Genomic DNA, 16,287 nt, shown 5'->3' on the forward strand with positions numbered 1-16,287 from the left:
CCCGGTATAAGCCTGTCCCTTATGTGACGTGTGAGTGGAACGCCACCATGCTTCCCTTCACAGGTTGACTCTGGCTGTGCCTGCATAGCAGCAGAGCAGAGTGGGTGTGCCAAGGTCAGGCTGAGCCTGGGAGCCTGAACTCCTCACTGCCTGGCCCTTTGTAGAGAAAGTCCACTTGGCGGCAGCTCCCAGCAGTGACACATTCACGGTGGTGACACACCAAGCAGGCAGGAAAACAGACCCAGCCAGTCTATCTGAAATTAAGTGAACCTAATAAATTTCAACTTCTTTTGATTCATCTGAAAAAATCGCTTTTCTATGATTACAATGAATTTTTAAACATCTGAACGTGTTCCAGAAGATTCCCTTTAATTTTTTGTTATTTGCCTAAAGTTATCTACTGAAGCGTAATTCGTGCACAATAACATTTGCCAATATTCAATATACAGTTTGGCGGGCTTGACAGGTGTGTACAGTCATGGATCTACATGGTTTTCATGGTCTATGCATTTTCTACCTCCCTAATGAAAGTGCCCCTGTGCCCTTGGCTATCTCACAAAATTAGCCTGACTTGCCATCCAGGCTGAACGCCACATTGCCTGAGTGACAGGGTGTGTCCCAGCTCCTGGCACCTCACCTGCAGATCCAAAAGCATACATTAAGCCAACATCCTCACCGGCTACCAGTTGCAGCTCTGGTCTGACCAGTCCCCCTGAGAGATTTCTGACTAAAGCTACTCAAGAAAGGACACCGGGACCAGACACCAGGTCTACACAATGGGTTAAAACCTCTGGGGATTCGTTCAAGTCCGTGAATGCTTCCATGAGACAGGTGAACCGTACAGACAGATAAACTTCACTTCTGTGGAAAGAGGAAAGAGATCACCCTAACCTTAAATTCCAAACATCCTCAGAGCTAATACAATAATCAGCAAACGAATGATCTTAGTCTTCAGGGAAAAAAAAAAAAAAACCACCTAAAAACTTGTTAGAGGAGCCAGGATTTCTAACTGAGTCACAGCTGCATGAGCTGAAGGCTGTCAACCAGGCTGCCATGCCCTCCATCCGTCCACTCCACCCCCTCCCCAAGCAGAAGCTGGAGATCTAGCCCTGGAAGCTCAATGAAGAGCCACCAGATTTCTGAAGCAAAGGAACAGTGCAAGTCATTTCTGAGGATACCAAGTTGGGATGCAGGAAAAAAAGTAAGGCTAACAATGAGACAAAAAGTTTGCATTCAGATGATGCATTAAAACTGTTCAACGGTTGAATGATACAGACAAGAACTAAAACTTAATTCTGACAGAACTGGCCAAAAAAAAAAAGTTTGGAGCCACAGCCATTTAGTAAAAGCCAGTTTGTATGCCAAGGAAGAATCCCTAAAAACACAGCATGTAGCCGACCGCTGGAACTTACAAGAAAGAGGTCAAATGCAGGAAGAGCAAGTACCAAGACATTTTGTCCCCAAAGCAAAGTACGTTTCACACTGGTAAGCCACGCCCTCCAAGGCTAATGTCACTCTGGAGACAGCAGCAGAGGCAATCACTCTTTGGGATTCGCTATGGAAGACAATGTACTTGAAGAAAATACGACACTAGCAAATGCATCCATCCACGCAGGAGAATTTCAAGGACAAAAGCCTTAGCTCAGGATTCCCGTCACCCAGAACTATACATACTCAAGGATCTGCCTGCACTAAGGTTTCTGACCTGTGGCTAATGGCCCTCCTGTACATTTACACAGAGACTGGCAGCAAAGAGGCGGCCTCTCGTACCTAGTCTGCTCCACCCAAGTAGATTCAGCACAACCTGCCACAATATGGAAGGACCTGTCCCCCACCTCCAAGCACCCCAATTCTCCAACACCCTTCTCTCTCCCAGCACCTTCCTCTCTGCCAGCATCCTCTATGTCGGTCATGGAGGAAAGAGAGCCCAAAGTGAGACAGGAGAAAGGACAGAAGCGGACACCATCTGAAATCATTTGTGGGTTTAGCTAAGAAATGTATGCTTATCTGAGTGACTAAAGAGAACCAACATGCAAATCAGTCAACTAAAGTGCCAATGGCCTAAAGAGTGGATGAGAATTCAGATTCCATAAGCAACGAACGTGCAGCATAAAAAGCCGTGAGTCCTCTTTCTTCAGCCCTCATCACGACACATGATAACTCCAAAGATAACACAGAGTGCATGGGGGGGGGGGGGGGGGCGCCCGGGGACACAGCCCTGACCAGTATGTCTCCTGGCACGTGCATGTACATGCGTGTGAATGCCTCTGTAAACGTGTATCTCATGGCTATGAATTTTAGATCTCAGAATTGTGGACATGGGTGGAGCACAGCAGGATGCTCAGGTAGAGAATCAGGAGCGCTGGAGGTTAGCTGCTGTCAGGAGTCAGAACAAACCCCTGCATCCAACTCTGCTGTCAGGAGTCAGAACAAACCGCTGCATCCAAGTCTGCTGTGCTTGGACCACGGTGGGGGACAGGGGCAGGGAAGGAGTAGCGTGGAGGAGACAAAAAAAAAAATAAATGTTCCAAGCATCCAGTTGTGCTCCTTGTACCTCTAGCATAGCTTATTGTGCCCAAATTACAGATTATATTAGGTCTAAAGAACAAGGCCGGCAGGTTAGCGCAGTGGGTAACAGCACTCGCCACACTTCCTGGCCACCCAAGGTCCATCCCTAGAACCCACATAAAGGTGGAAAGAGAGAACCAACTCCACCCACAAAACTGTCCTCTGGCCTGCACACGAGCTATGGAGCGCGAGCGCGCGCGCACACATACACACACACACACACACACACACACACACACACTCACATTTAAAAACTAGTTAACAGTAACAAACTGAAGCCTCAACAGCGGCTACAGGGCTACAGCTATAGTCACTGGTCATCTCAGGATGGATCAAACGAAGTATTCACCAGTCCCCCGCATAATAAGCTCATAGCATCAGGGACAAGCAGCTCCGCACACTGGCATAGCGGCCTGGGGGAGCAAATCTGGGCATTAGCCTCACTTCTTGCTTGCCGGCAGTCCTGTGCAGTGGAAAGTTCCACACATGCCGGATGTACTGCCTGCCACCAGAAATTCCGTGGGAAGACCTCCACCCGCTAAGCCTCTTCCAACCCAAGCATCATGTCAAACGGCATGGTCCAAATACCCAGGCTGAGGGCTCCACTAACCTGCTGGATAGGGGCTGCAGAGTTCCCAACACACCTGCCCGCAGGCTCTCCCATGGAGCCTTGCGGTGGCCCCAGGGGATGCTGGTCAGGTTGACAGCGGAGTCAGAGGCACAGCTAAGGCAGGACACTGACCTCCTCTAAGCACCAAATCCTTGCCTGCGGTCCTCAAGGAAGAAATGAATATGGGGTGGGGGCTTAGGCGAGTGCAGAAATGCAGAGACCCTCTGTGCTGAGTACTTACTCATTGGGCTCCATGCTGAGCCCTGCAGATGTGGGGTGAACGGCTTGAGCTATGTCATCTGTCAAGTAACGGCAGACAGAAGTGTTGTATCTGTCTTATCAGCTTGGGGAGAGGCAGCGGGCTCTACGGGCTGTATGTGTCCCAGCTCTGTGACTTTCTGCAACTTACTTAACCTCTCTGACCTTTTCTCACGTGAAAACCAAAACGGTTTACAGTCTGTTCCTTATGGGGTTAGCTGGATGATTAAATGTATAAAGAGGCTATTATTCTCAAAGCACTTAGAAATAGGGCCAGTTGCAATAATTTAAATGTTTGGGAATTAAAAACAGGTGAGGAGCCGGGCGTGGTGGCTCATGCCTTTAATCCCAGCACTCGGGAGGTAGAGGCAGGTGGATCTCTGTGAGTTCGAGACCAGCCTGGTCTACTAGCGCTAGTTCCAGGACAGCCTCCAAAGCCACGGAGAAACCCTGTCTCGAAAAACAAACAAAAAACAAAAAATAAAAAAACAGGTGAGATGAGAAAGGAAAGGGAAGATAAGGGTTTGGAGGAAGGGAGGGAAGGGAGAGGGAGAAGAGAGAAGCCAGGGTTCAAGGACATGGGAAGTAGCTAGGCTTAAGTCACAGGACCACTGAAAGGTCATGTCCAGCTATTACCTAGAGCTGTTGAACTGTTCAGAGCTGACGTGCCCTTGGGGACATGAGGATCTGGTGACAACAACGTGACACCCTCCGCAGCTGCTGCCGGTGCCATGAGGTAACCGGAGTTGGGGATGAGGGTGCTCAGGTGCAGAGGGGGCAGAGGTAGTCCCACAGCAGCTGTGGCACCGGAGACAGTGGAAAGACTCAGCGGGCCATGCTGACCTCTGGGGCGAGTTTTTAATAGCAATTTCACTGTGATAATTCACATGCCGTTCAACTCACCAGGCACTTCCTACTAAGGAAACACCGAACCTTCCACTGACACTCCCCCCGAACCTCCATGCTACCTCTGGATGTCCACCTCCCCCTCTGGGTTTGCCAGGATCTCTCACACATCCATGGTTTCTACACACTTTACATACAAGACCACAGAGCAGGCGCCTGGAGAAACTGCACTTGCAGAGACAGGTTTAGTTCCCAGCACTCGTGTCAGGACACAAACACCTGTAACGCCAGCCCCGGGGGATCTGACGCCCTCTTCTGGCCTCCACAGGCAATGCAAAGATGTGCACATACACAGAGACACAAAAACAAAAATAATTTTTCTAAAGAGACCGTGGGAAATATCGAGTTCATTACTGACTTCTGAACACAGCCTGAATATCACTCCCTTGCTCCCAGCCCTGCTGACCTGTCGCTGCCCTAGGGATGGAATCCACAGCCAACAAAACCTATGGTGACCCATCTGCCGCTGCCCGCCTCCCTGACATCCCCTCCCGCCCACTTGTGCCCTAGCCACTATGTCAACCTCACAGCACCTGATTCTCCCCCGCCACCCTGACTCTTCCCCCACCCCCACAATATTTATCCACCTACAATGTCCATCCTTGAGCTTCAACCCCGCCGACTTCACAACGGCAAAGAGAGGTCAGCTGATCACGGTAAGGCTGTGAGGCACTCACTAGCCCACATCAGCCTCCCTCCCTGAGACACACAGCCAGGCCCACTCCCGGGCACTTAGGAACATGCTTTCACAAGGGCTCAGCGAATGACAAAGAAAAGGGAAAACCTAGATGAGGTTGAAGAGCTGGCTGGAGAGGCAGTCGTGGGAGCGGCTGTGGGCCCCACCCGTCGTCCGGATCCTTCTAGATGCTCTTGCTTGCCTTGCTCCCCGTCACCTGGCTTCCCCTTGCTCAGCTATGCACAGCACCTCCGGCTGGCTCGCCACCGGCACACAGTTCCCACCTGCTCGCTGTGACTGTGGCTCTGGAGAACGCCAGCTCTCGTGACCAGGGAGTGTGAGAAGTGGATAGCAGTGAGTGCGTGTGCATGTTGGAGGCCTTTGATCGCCCCTTACCTTATCGTTTGAGACGGGGAGGGTGGGTCTCTTAACTGAACCTGGCACTCACCAAACTGGCTAGGCTTGCTGGCACTGTGGGGACCAACACAGATGCCGGCTACGCTCTGCTACTTCAGCGATGACAACCGCACATGGCCTCTTCCCCACTGTTGCCCTGGCAGGGAAAGGACCCAGCCTGCGGCTCTAACCAGCTAAGGGGCCCGGGGTGATCACATGGTCACTTCACCAACCCCATCTTCTCCTCCAGTCCGTACTTCTTTCTGACTTTTCTGCTGCTCAAAGCTGCCTGCCTTCTTCCTACCTTCCAGCTGTCTGCTATCAAAGCCCAACCCCCATCACTAGTTGTCAAGTTACTGTTACTGGGATAAAACACTGCCACCAAAGCAACTTGCCTAAGAAAGGGTTTATTTGGGTTTATGAATCCAGAGTCCGCCATCACTTCCGGAAACCTAGCAACAGGCAGGTATGGCGACTGGACCTGAAGCTGAGAGCTGAGGGCTGGCATCTCCAGCCCTCAAATGGGAAGCAGAGAGAGGTCACTGAAAACTGCACGTGGCTTTCCGACGTCCACCTGCAATTGCATACTTCTTCCAGCAAGGACACGCTTCCTAACCCTACTCAAACAGTGTCACCAATGAGGAGCCAAGTATTCAGACGTGCCAAGAACATGGGTGACATCTCATTCACACCACTACACTAGAGCAAGGAAGAGGTACCTTTTGGATGCAGTTAACCTGTGAAGACCGCTATAAGCTCAGAGAGAGCAAGCACTTACGGTGTTACGCTCTCCTGGGTTCTGTGTACCGCGTGAACATACAGCACCTGATTAGCCAGCCAGGCTGGAGATGCAGAGCCATCAGCCTCCCAGCCAAGGCCTCAGACTTCATCCCTCTCCTGTCCCTCCCTCAGAGCTGCAGTAGGACATGAGAGACTGTGCCTAGGGGGCAGTTTGAGCTTCACAAAAGAGAAAAGCATCTGGCCCAGGGCACACAGCCTGCATCCCAGGAGTACACACAGCCTGCATCCCAGGAATGCACACAGCCTGCATCCCAGGAGTACACACAGCCTGCATCCCAGGAGTACACACAGCCTGCATCCCAGGAATGCACACAGCCTGCATCCCAGGAGTACACACAGCCTGCATCCCAGGAGTACACACAGCCTGCATCCCAGGAATGCACACAGCCTGCATCCCAGGAGTACACACAGTCTGCATCCCATACCAGAAAGGAAACAAAACCCTGAACCAGGAAACAAAACTGTTCAGGTGCAGCCCTTAGAGTGCTCCAGGTCTGTCAACAACTACAGTCTCCATTGGTCCACATGTGCAACTGCTTACCTCCGGCAAACCCTTGTGTCCCGTGACATGAAATACATTGGAGTCTGAACACCTCAAAGACTGTGGTTAACAAGACTCAACTTTTCTCTGATTGAAATTTTAAAAGAAAGCTGGGCATGGCAGCGCATGACTTTGATCCCAGCACTCAGGAGGTAGAAGCAGGCAGATCTCGGTGAGTTTGAGGCCGTCCTAGTCTACAGAGTGAGTTCTAGGACAGTCAGGGCTACACAGAGAAACCCTGTTTCGAAAAACCAAAAGGAGAAAAAGAGAAAGAAAAAACAGCAAAGCAAAGAAAGAAAATTCAAAAGAATACAACAGATTTGAGAATCATCAACACAGAAAACCACATTCACACGGCTGCAGCTCAGTGTCACTCCATACCTGATGAGCTTTTCTGAGACTTCACAGACTTAAAACCTGGAAGCCTAAGGCCACCGGAGGCTGCAGACTATGACTGCCCCGCTTTGGAAATGGAGATCTGAGGCGCCAGAGGGCAGGCAATGCACTGAAGGTCCCCGCAGAGCCAAGGGCTCCGAGTCAGGGGCTGCTGCTTTGGGGTCAGACGTCACCCCCCTGACCAACGCAGGATGCCTGCTACAGAAGAGACAGTTTCATAGAGCAAGCAAGGCTCACACATTTAAGTAGGCCATGCTTACTGTCCTTGTTAAGAGCCGGGTACACAGACATGGCTCTCCCACCCCGTGGGGCAGAGAACACACTTGCAGCTGGAAGGAAGATAGTGTTCAGAACCTGTCTGTAGCTGCCTCAAGCTTCTCTAAGACATGCTAGAACGGTGGTTCTCAACCTGTGGGTCGCAACCCTTTGGCAAAATCCCAGCCCCAAAAATACGTACATTACAATTCTTAACAGCAGAGAATTACAATTATGAAGTAGCATCAAAACAATTTATGGTTGGGGGTCATCACAACATGAGAAACTGTGATAAAGGGTCTCAGGTTTAGGAAGGTTGAGAACCACTGCTCTACAAGGAGGAGAGACAGACCCCATATTGTGTCCAGGAAACCAGGGATGAAGTCTTTCTCGGCCCTTTCACTTGTGGACTAACTCGAAGAGGCAAGGGAGACCTGAGGGAAGGGAAGGGGCACCCCCATAATATGGCCATGCTTTCAAGGGTTTAAAACCACTGGAGGGATTCTCGCCTCTCTCCCAATAGCTTCAAAACTTCCCCACAAAAAAAAAAAAAAAGAAGAAGAAGAAGCAGGTGGGGGGGGCCGGAGGTTGGCCTTTCTGGGATCAAATAAATGTCTGACAAGTCAGGCTGTGCACTTGACATTCTCTCTGTGCCATTACCATCTCAGGTCAAAACAAAGGCAGGGAGGTGTGGCTACAAGCCAGAGGAAGTGATAAGTGGCTGTCAACACATCTCGGGCTCTGTGCGTACACAGCCTAAGGCGGCAGCAGACAGACACTGGACTGGGCAGCTCTCAAGAGGCCCCGCGCTCCAGCTCATGTATGGACTTGTGTCTCGCTACACAAAAGAATCATCTGGCCCAGAGAAACAGCAGCTTGGGCTCCAGTACCGGGGAGTCTCGAGTATTCATGACGGGGTCCACGGGACCAAGATCCAGGAATTGGTGTGGGAAGAGGCTATAGGCCGTTTGTGATGGGGAAGTCCAGAGGGTGAGAAGCAAGATAAGCTGAGTTAACTCCCCCGAGAAACAGAGCTGGGGGTGGGGTTAGAACGAGCAGGAACGTGGGAGGTAAGCTGAGTTAACTCCCCCGAGAAACAGAGCTGGGGGTGGGGTTAGAACAGGCAGGAGCGTGGGAGGTGGCAAAGGAAAGAAAATTTGGGGGCTGTCCTGTTTCCCTGGAGAGCCCCAGAAGACCTTGACCGTAGTTCTCAAAAACAGTCTCTAGGCAAAACAAGCAGCAACTGAAGGCTTTCCCCGGGGACCTCCTGCACCTTCCACTCTGCATGGAGAATTCGCTTTCATCACCCCATCCCTTCCTGTTTGGAAAAGGCAAGGCTCTTCCCACAAAACAAAAGGTTTCTGGGAGAGGCACACATTTCCCTCCACACACGGGAGATTCTGTCTGAGTCAGCTTACACGGATGTCATCGGCAAAGGCGCAGCTTCAGGGACAGCCTCCTTTGACCAGCCACAAGCTTCCTTGTGGCCAGATACTTCCCAGTAAAATACAACCCATATACCTTAAATCTACTGCACCTAGCCAGTTGGCTGTTAGTTTATTCATACAGTTGTTCAACCATCCCCATCACCGCCCCCCAAAAGAAATACTATCAGCATTAGCTGTCACTCCTCAGCCCCCTTCTCCAGTCTCTGCCACCGCTAATCTACTTTCTGTCTCTGTGGATTTGCCCATTCTGAACTTTCACATACATGGAACTGCTTGTGTGTGCTCCTCAGCACCACAAAAAAAAAAAAACAAAACAAAAAAAAACCAAAAAAAAAACACAAGAATTTAAATAAATATAACAGGGGAGAATAAATAGCATGAGCTGTGTTTTGTACCTGACTTACCTCACAAAGCAGGCCTTCAAGGTTTATCCATGTTGCAATATGTATGGGTATTTTATTGAAATATATGGTAACTATGGTAACGGTACAGTTAACTTTTTAAAGAAACTGCCAGACTGTTCCAAAAGAGCTGTTTCAATTTACTTTCCTATCAGAGATTTACAAAGGGTCCCAACTGTCCAATTCTTCACCAACACTCATCACCCATTGTTTTATTATTGCTACATGTAGTAGTACTGTAACTATGTTACCAGCTTTTAGCACACAAATCAAGCCAACTATCCAAGAATAGGGGAAAAAAACACAGACTGAACCAAAGTAGCACTTCCAAATCATTTAAACACCACCTTTATGATTCTGCCAAATCTGTGTCAATCTATAATCTATCGAATTGTTCCATCAAGAGCATGCACCGCTATTGCTAAAGACCAGAATTGAGTTCCCAGCACCCACGGCTCACAGCCGTCTACAATTCCAGCTCCAGGGAACCTGGCGTCCTCTTCCGGCCTCTGTAGGCACCTGCACTCACACATGCACATATTATCCACACACAGACACACAAATGCACACTTAAAAATAATGAGAGTAAACCTTTTTTAGAATTTATTTATTTTAATGCCAGTTTATAAACTTCTTTAAGTGGTGGTGCAGTTTGTCATGATACATAAACACTTTGGTACAAAGGGCAGACAGGCAGAAGTGACCGTCTCGTGGGCTTCCTGGTATAAAACTCCCAAGTGAGGGAAGTAGCAATGTGAGGGTTCTTCCTTGACCTGGTCAGACCAGACAGGCAGGTGGTAACACCATGAAATGAGGCAGTGACGCAGGGCCACACATCTGTCACCTGTCTCCCACGCTTTAGAAATCCCTCCTCAGCCCTTATTGCTCCTGAACGGAACCAGCGGAGCTGCAGCCACCACGCTAGTACACACTAACAGACCCTTCTCTGCACTGTTCTCCCGTTAGGGGAAGCCCACTGCACTTGGCCGAGCGGTTAACCCTCTCTGCGTTAACGGACTCTACTCCGAAAATGTCTACTGCATCTCTCTGCCCATGCCCTAGCTGCAAGCACACCTGGCCCTTCGGGTTTCAACAGAAACAACTTGAAGAGCAAATACACGCAACGTGAATTCAAGTGGCGAGCACCTGCCCTGGGGAGGCAAGCCCAGACAATGCCATCCTCGAGGCGACAAGCTGCCTGCATGGGCCTGACTGACAGAACTGGCCCCAAGTGCATTGGCTGTGCTCACATGAAATGCAGTAGCTCTCACTCGGTTCCACACACATACTACTTAGATTTAAAACACACACAGAGACAGACAGACAGACAGACAGACACACAGACACACAGACAGACAGACAGACAGACTGACAGACAGAACAATAGCACATTTAGTTACATTGAGATTTCAAGGCTAACTATAATTATCATTTGTCACCAGCCAAGCCCAATAAAGCACTAAACAGCATAGTATATGAAAAGGAGGAACACTGACTCCTAAATGGAAAGGCTTCATGGCCTCTGTGCCTGGGCATTGCCACTTAGCCTTCAGACCCCAGTTCAGTCCCCTCTACCAGGACCACATGCCCTCTCCTGTGGGTCTTCATGACACATCTCATTATGGAAATGAACGTTCCAGTGGCCCTGTGGTCATGGCTCCACAACGCCACAAGCTCATGAGAACAAGAACCAGCAGTGAGGAGAGTTAAACACAGGATAAGATTTTGTTTGTGGCATAACTGAGTTCCAATGTCCTGGGTTTTGCCTGGTGTTGTGTAAGACTTGGCGGTGCTGTGACTTGCATTGTAGCCGCCATCCTGGTGCTGCGGGGAGGTGGGGCTTCCAGGAGGGGATTAGGCCTAGAAGGAAGATAATGCAGTTCTCATGGGGCTGGATTAGCTACCAAGAGAGTGTGACATTAGACATCGGGGAGAGCACCCTGATTTTGTCTCTTTCACACACACTCAGTGGACCTTTTGTTTTTCCGACCCCGTACTGTGCGGGTTGAGGATCTTGCCAGACATGGTCGCCCAAATGTAGCTTTCCAGCCTACAGAGCTATGAGCTAAGTAAACGTCTTTGCTTTATGGACTGCTTGGGGCTGGAGAGATGGCTCAGTGGGTAAGCCCTCTTGCTGAGCAAGTATGAGAACCCCAGTGTAAATCCCCAGCAACCACATAAGAAGCCACACACACCTGTGACCCTACCACCGCTTGCCATGGTTTGACTGTGAAATGTCTCCTACGTGTCCCTATGTTTGCCACGTGGTCCCCCAGCTGGTGGTGCTGTTCAGCGGGGTTATGGAACCTTAGGAATTGGAGCCTGGACGGAGGATGACAGCCCATACACCCTCCACCTCCCTCCCCTGCCCTCATTTCTGTTCCCATAAATGTGAGGTGGTGAGGCTCTCAGCCCCTGCCGCCTGCCGTGCCTCCCCACTGTGAATCTTCTCATCAGGCATTTGGTGACAGAGATCAGGAAGCTAACCACACAAGCTCACACCCAGAGCACCCGTCCCTCCACCTCTCACCTGAGAGAGAGAGAACCGCTTTATCAAGGTGCAGAGGAGGGAGACACAGTTAGCATCTACCACACAGCAGGATGGCACAGATCATGCGAGCGGTCACCCGCAGCGGCGTAGTCCCTGCTCACCCGTGCAGGGAAGACAGCAATGACACAGAACAAATCCCCAGAGGGTATCTGAGGTGCCAGGTCCCCTGGATTCAGGCGCTAATAAACTCTGCGACGGTAAGCAGTAACTGAACATTTTTGTGCCTCTGTTTCCTTCTCCAAACAATGGTGGTAGAAATGCTACCTCATCTCATGGTGCTATTATAAGCAACTTAAAACATCCCTAGCATAAAACCGAACACAAATACATAAAAGCAATGTATTCAAAGCTAATGGGGGGGGCTAAATGGGAAAGATGCATCCAAAGGTGAAAGACAGAGTTTGGGGTCGGTGAGGGGTGCAAGCGATGGCAGGAGCTGGCACCGACGGGGCCTCAGAATGCCGCCCGGTGACCCGTGCATGAAGGCGCATGAGCTCAGTGGAGATGGTGATCTCACAATAGAAAGAAGAGGGCGGATGAGATGACAGACCAGAACCATCAACGAGAGGTGAAACGGATCAAATACGACACCAAGAGTTCAGACCAGGTTCAAGGTCTACGCCAGACAGAAAGCGATGACGCGAAGGGAGAGTGAGAAGTGTGGGGAGAGGATGAGGTGACGTGTTACCTCCTGCACCTGCTGGGGTCACCGTGGCTGTCAGTGAGTCAGCTCCGGTACAGGGCCCTGAAGGAGGGCTGGCCTGGGGGGGGGTGGTCACTGTACCTGAGTACACACAACACTTACAAAGACAAAATAAGTGCAGCTACTGTTCTGACCGTCTCCCTTTCACTTGGGGGGGAGGGGGAAACTGAGGCAGGCAGGAGGACTAAGGAAACTGCTGATATAACATAGCCAGGAAGTAGTAGAACCGGTCTTTACGGCCAGGTTCACCCAGCCCCTGAACCAGAGAGGAGGCTCAGACAGAGTAGCCGGACGGACGTGTAGATGAGTCAGAGAGCAACTGCAGGCCATCAGTCTTGACCGGGGCCCTCGCCATCTCTAACCAGCAATGGCGCTCAACAGACTACAGCCATTGATAGCCTCTGTCATTCTGGAAGTTCCCAAGCTCTCTCCCCCAACCCTCCTGACCTGCGGAGACAAAGATGGAATCAAGAATCCCCTGTTCTGGTTAGGTTTTTGTCAAAACGACACAACCTAGTCACACCTGGGAAGAGGAACACTCCACTGTGGAAATACCTCCATCTGATTAGCCTCTGAGCATGTCTGGACAGGGACTTTCTTTGTTACTGCTAATTGACGTGGGGGGGCCCAGCCCACTGTGGGCGGTTGCCTCCCTAGGCAGGTGGGCCTGGGCTGTATCTGTGACGTAACTGAGCAAGCCAGAAGGAGCAAGCCAGCAGGAATCCTGCCTCTGCCGTCTCTGCTTCTGTCCCCGCCTCCAGGTCCCTGACTTGGCTCCCTCAGTGGACTGTCACTTAAAAGCGTAACCCGAAAGAACCCGCTTGCTTTCCGCGCCTCTGTTGGTTGGCGTTTCATCACAGCGGCAGAGGCATGAACTAGGTCACCACCCATCAGCAGACAGCACTGAGCTGGGCGCCTTAACCTGCCTTCCTCTGTACTTCATGTAGGTCACCTTAGAAGCCTCAGCTCCAACACACGTCAACCCTGAAAGTAAAGGGCCAGGGTCGCTGTAGCTGAGCAACTCTGCAGCACCCGTGAGTCCACAGTCATCCCTATCACGGCCACCTCCTCCGGTCACAAACTTCACTTTTTAGAAAGAATTTCTTCATGACACTGACTGTGCCTTACCCAAGATGTCAACAAATGATATATTATACTGCGTTATGTAACATATAATATTGTCACCAATGACAGTAGGTAACAGAAGAAAAAAATATGATCAGGGATGCTTCCAGTACCTTCCACCTCACCCACACTGAACTCAGAAGGTTAGGCCAGAAGACGTCTGGGCTTGCAGTAGTAGAGCTTGGCAAAGCTTTTCCAGAAGCAACACAATTAGAATCCTTTCCCCTATCTGGACAACCATCGCTGCATAAACCTGAAAAACACACGTAAGGGTTTGTTTCATCTTCACATACAGCAAAACGCATCCATGAGCCTTCACATATACCTTCCCAGAAACCTTTGCAAGGCTGGCTGACTTTTCCCTCAGAAAGCAAAGACACCCTTTGCCTGCACGAGGAAAGAGAAGAATGAAATAAAGGAGCATCAGTCACCTTAAAAACTAAGGGTGTCAACTCCCCAATCATGACACTCTGAGGTCACTCAACAAGACAGACACACAGGTCTCAACAGGCCCTGTCACCAGCAGGATGCCTGCCACAATCACTGAGGACAGGATGGAGAAACCATTAACCCATGAATGATCTGGACGCCTGCCAGGAACACAAAATAAGACGAGAAATGCCTTAGAAAAATTTCCACCTGGAATCAGAGGAGAAAGGAGCAATAACCCAGTCTTAATATTACAAGGTTCGTGTATCATAGAATCCGCACACATGACACTTAAGGAGGGCAGACCATTCACTGAGTGTGGCGAATGGGATGGGTGCCCACAGTCCAGAAGAACTGTGGACTGCTCCCTATATCTGACATAACTTTGCCAACTGCCCAGCCACAAGCCTCTGCAGGTTTCAGCACAGCTTCAAATCAGCGGTAGGACTGTGCCGCCACCGACTGACAACTCACCAGGCTGTCAAGTCTGGGGTCATCAAAAGCAGCACAGGGCACAGGACTGACAGGCATCACGGTCCATCCCTTCCCCTCAATATGCACAGACCTAGTGGCCCAAGGAAGGACCAGCTTTCCGTATTTCTATGTCTTACCAGGACCCCAATATGCCAGTGTGACTCCCTAAATCTCCTTCAATAGATTGCCACCCACTAAAAGGATAAAGTTCAAAGCTTTGTTTGTTTTTGTTGTTTTTTGAGACAGGGTTTCTTTTTTTTTTAATTTTTTAAATTTTATTTATTATGTATACAGTGCTCTGTCTGCATGTATGCCTGCATGCCAGAAGAGCGCACCAGATTGAATTGTAGATGGTTGTGAGCCACCATGTGGTTGCTAGGACTTCAACTCAGGACCTCTGGAAGAACCGTCAGTGCTCTTAACCTCTGAACCACCTCTCCAGTCCCTGAGACAGGATTTCTCTATGCAGCTTTTGAGCCTGTCCTGGAGCTCACTCTCTCTATAGACCAGGCTGGCCTCGAACTCACAGAGATCCGCCTGCCTCCGCCTCCCAAGTGCTGAGATTGAAGGCATGCGCCACCGACACTCCCCCCACTCCCCCCACCTGGCAAGTCACAGGCTTTAAAAAGCTGGACCTTGATGAGAGCCAAACTCCCCTCCTCCTCCCCCATCCTGCACGCCTGCTTTGTACCGATGACCTTACTACTTGCCATTGACATGAACGGCATCATTGCACAGCCTGTTCTCATGTGCCCTGAGAACCCTTCCTCATCGCACATAACTCCCCAAGGATTCTCCTCCTCTACGAGGCCCCTCCTTAATATCCCAACATCCGCCCCCTCCCTCTCCAGCAGCCTCAGCCCGCGCCCCCCCGGCATCATACATTCATCTGTCTGACTCTCTCATAAAGTGAATGGCTTCAGGGCTGGCGCTGTGGCATGCATCTGTGTCCACAGTACTAGGTGCTTCAGATGGCTGCAGCTCAGCGCATGAACGCACAAGACATTTGCTTTCTGTGTTATAAAGCTAACACCAGAGCTGAGGGGAGAGTTCAGTGACAGAGTGTTTGCCTGGCATGCACAAGGCCGTAGGTTCAATCATCAGAACTACAGACAAGAAAACATGCGCTCTCTCTGTCTCTGTCTCTGTGTCTCTGTCTCTGTGTCTCTGTGTCTCTGTGTCTGTCTCTCTCTCTCTCCCCCCCCCTCTCTCTCTCTCTGTCTCTCTCTCTCTGTCTATCTCTCTCTCTAATATTTAAGCCTATACAAAACAAAACAAAAAAACTGCCTGGGAGCAAAACCCAAACTTCCAAGTAATCTTTTATAGAAAACTTCTGCAAAAATAGCTCACTCTTTTTTCCTGCTAGAAGTTGGATGTTTTAAGCCATTTGGGGTTCTTCACCCTATAAATCTTGACACCCAGCCATGCATCGTGGTGCACGAGGCAGCTATAACTGTGCAGTTGGAAAAACATTCTGCTCAGGAGGAGGAAGCTCCATCTGCCAGGACACAGGAAGGCTGGCCGAATGGGAGTGTTCACATGGACACCGGGACAGCAGTGTCCCCTCACCTTCAGAGCCTGTGATCATTTGCCAAATGCAACTCCTCAGTCCTGTAGGTTAAAACTCTCTTCGTCAAGAGAGCGCACGGGAGGAGGCCAGAGAGGTGGCTCATCGGCCCACCTCACAGCTCTGGTGGCCAACCTCAGGGCTCTTCCAGAGCAGCCAGCTTGGGTTCCCAGCTACACACA

The 16,287-nt window shown here is 50.4% G+C and overlaps 1 protein-coding gene and 1 non-coding gene across 3 annotated transcripts in view; one reads left to right on the plus strand and one right to left on the minus strand.

Annotated features, from left to right (window-relative positions):
* The window catches only part of Cnksr3 (CNKSR family member 3), a 90,685-nt gene that overhangs the window by 46,098 nt on the left and 28,300 nt on the right, over positions 1-16,287 (minus strand). The window lies entirely within an intron of this gene.
* Positions 1,232-1,304, plus strand: LOC121132962. Its single transcript, XR_005869676.1, has one exon. It is a non-coding gene; the product is annotated as a small nucleolar RNA SNORD5 (small nucleolar RNA).

The sequence above is a fragment of the Mesocricetus auratus genome, unplaced genomic scaffold, assembly GCF_017639785.1.
Source record: "Mesocricetus auratus isolate SY011 unplaced genomic scaffold, BCM_Maur_2.0 Super-Scaffold_100018, whole genome shotgun sequence".
Lineage (NCBI taxonomy): Eukaryota > Metazoa > Chordata > Mammalia > Rodentia > Cricetidae > Mesocricetus > Mesocricetus auratus.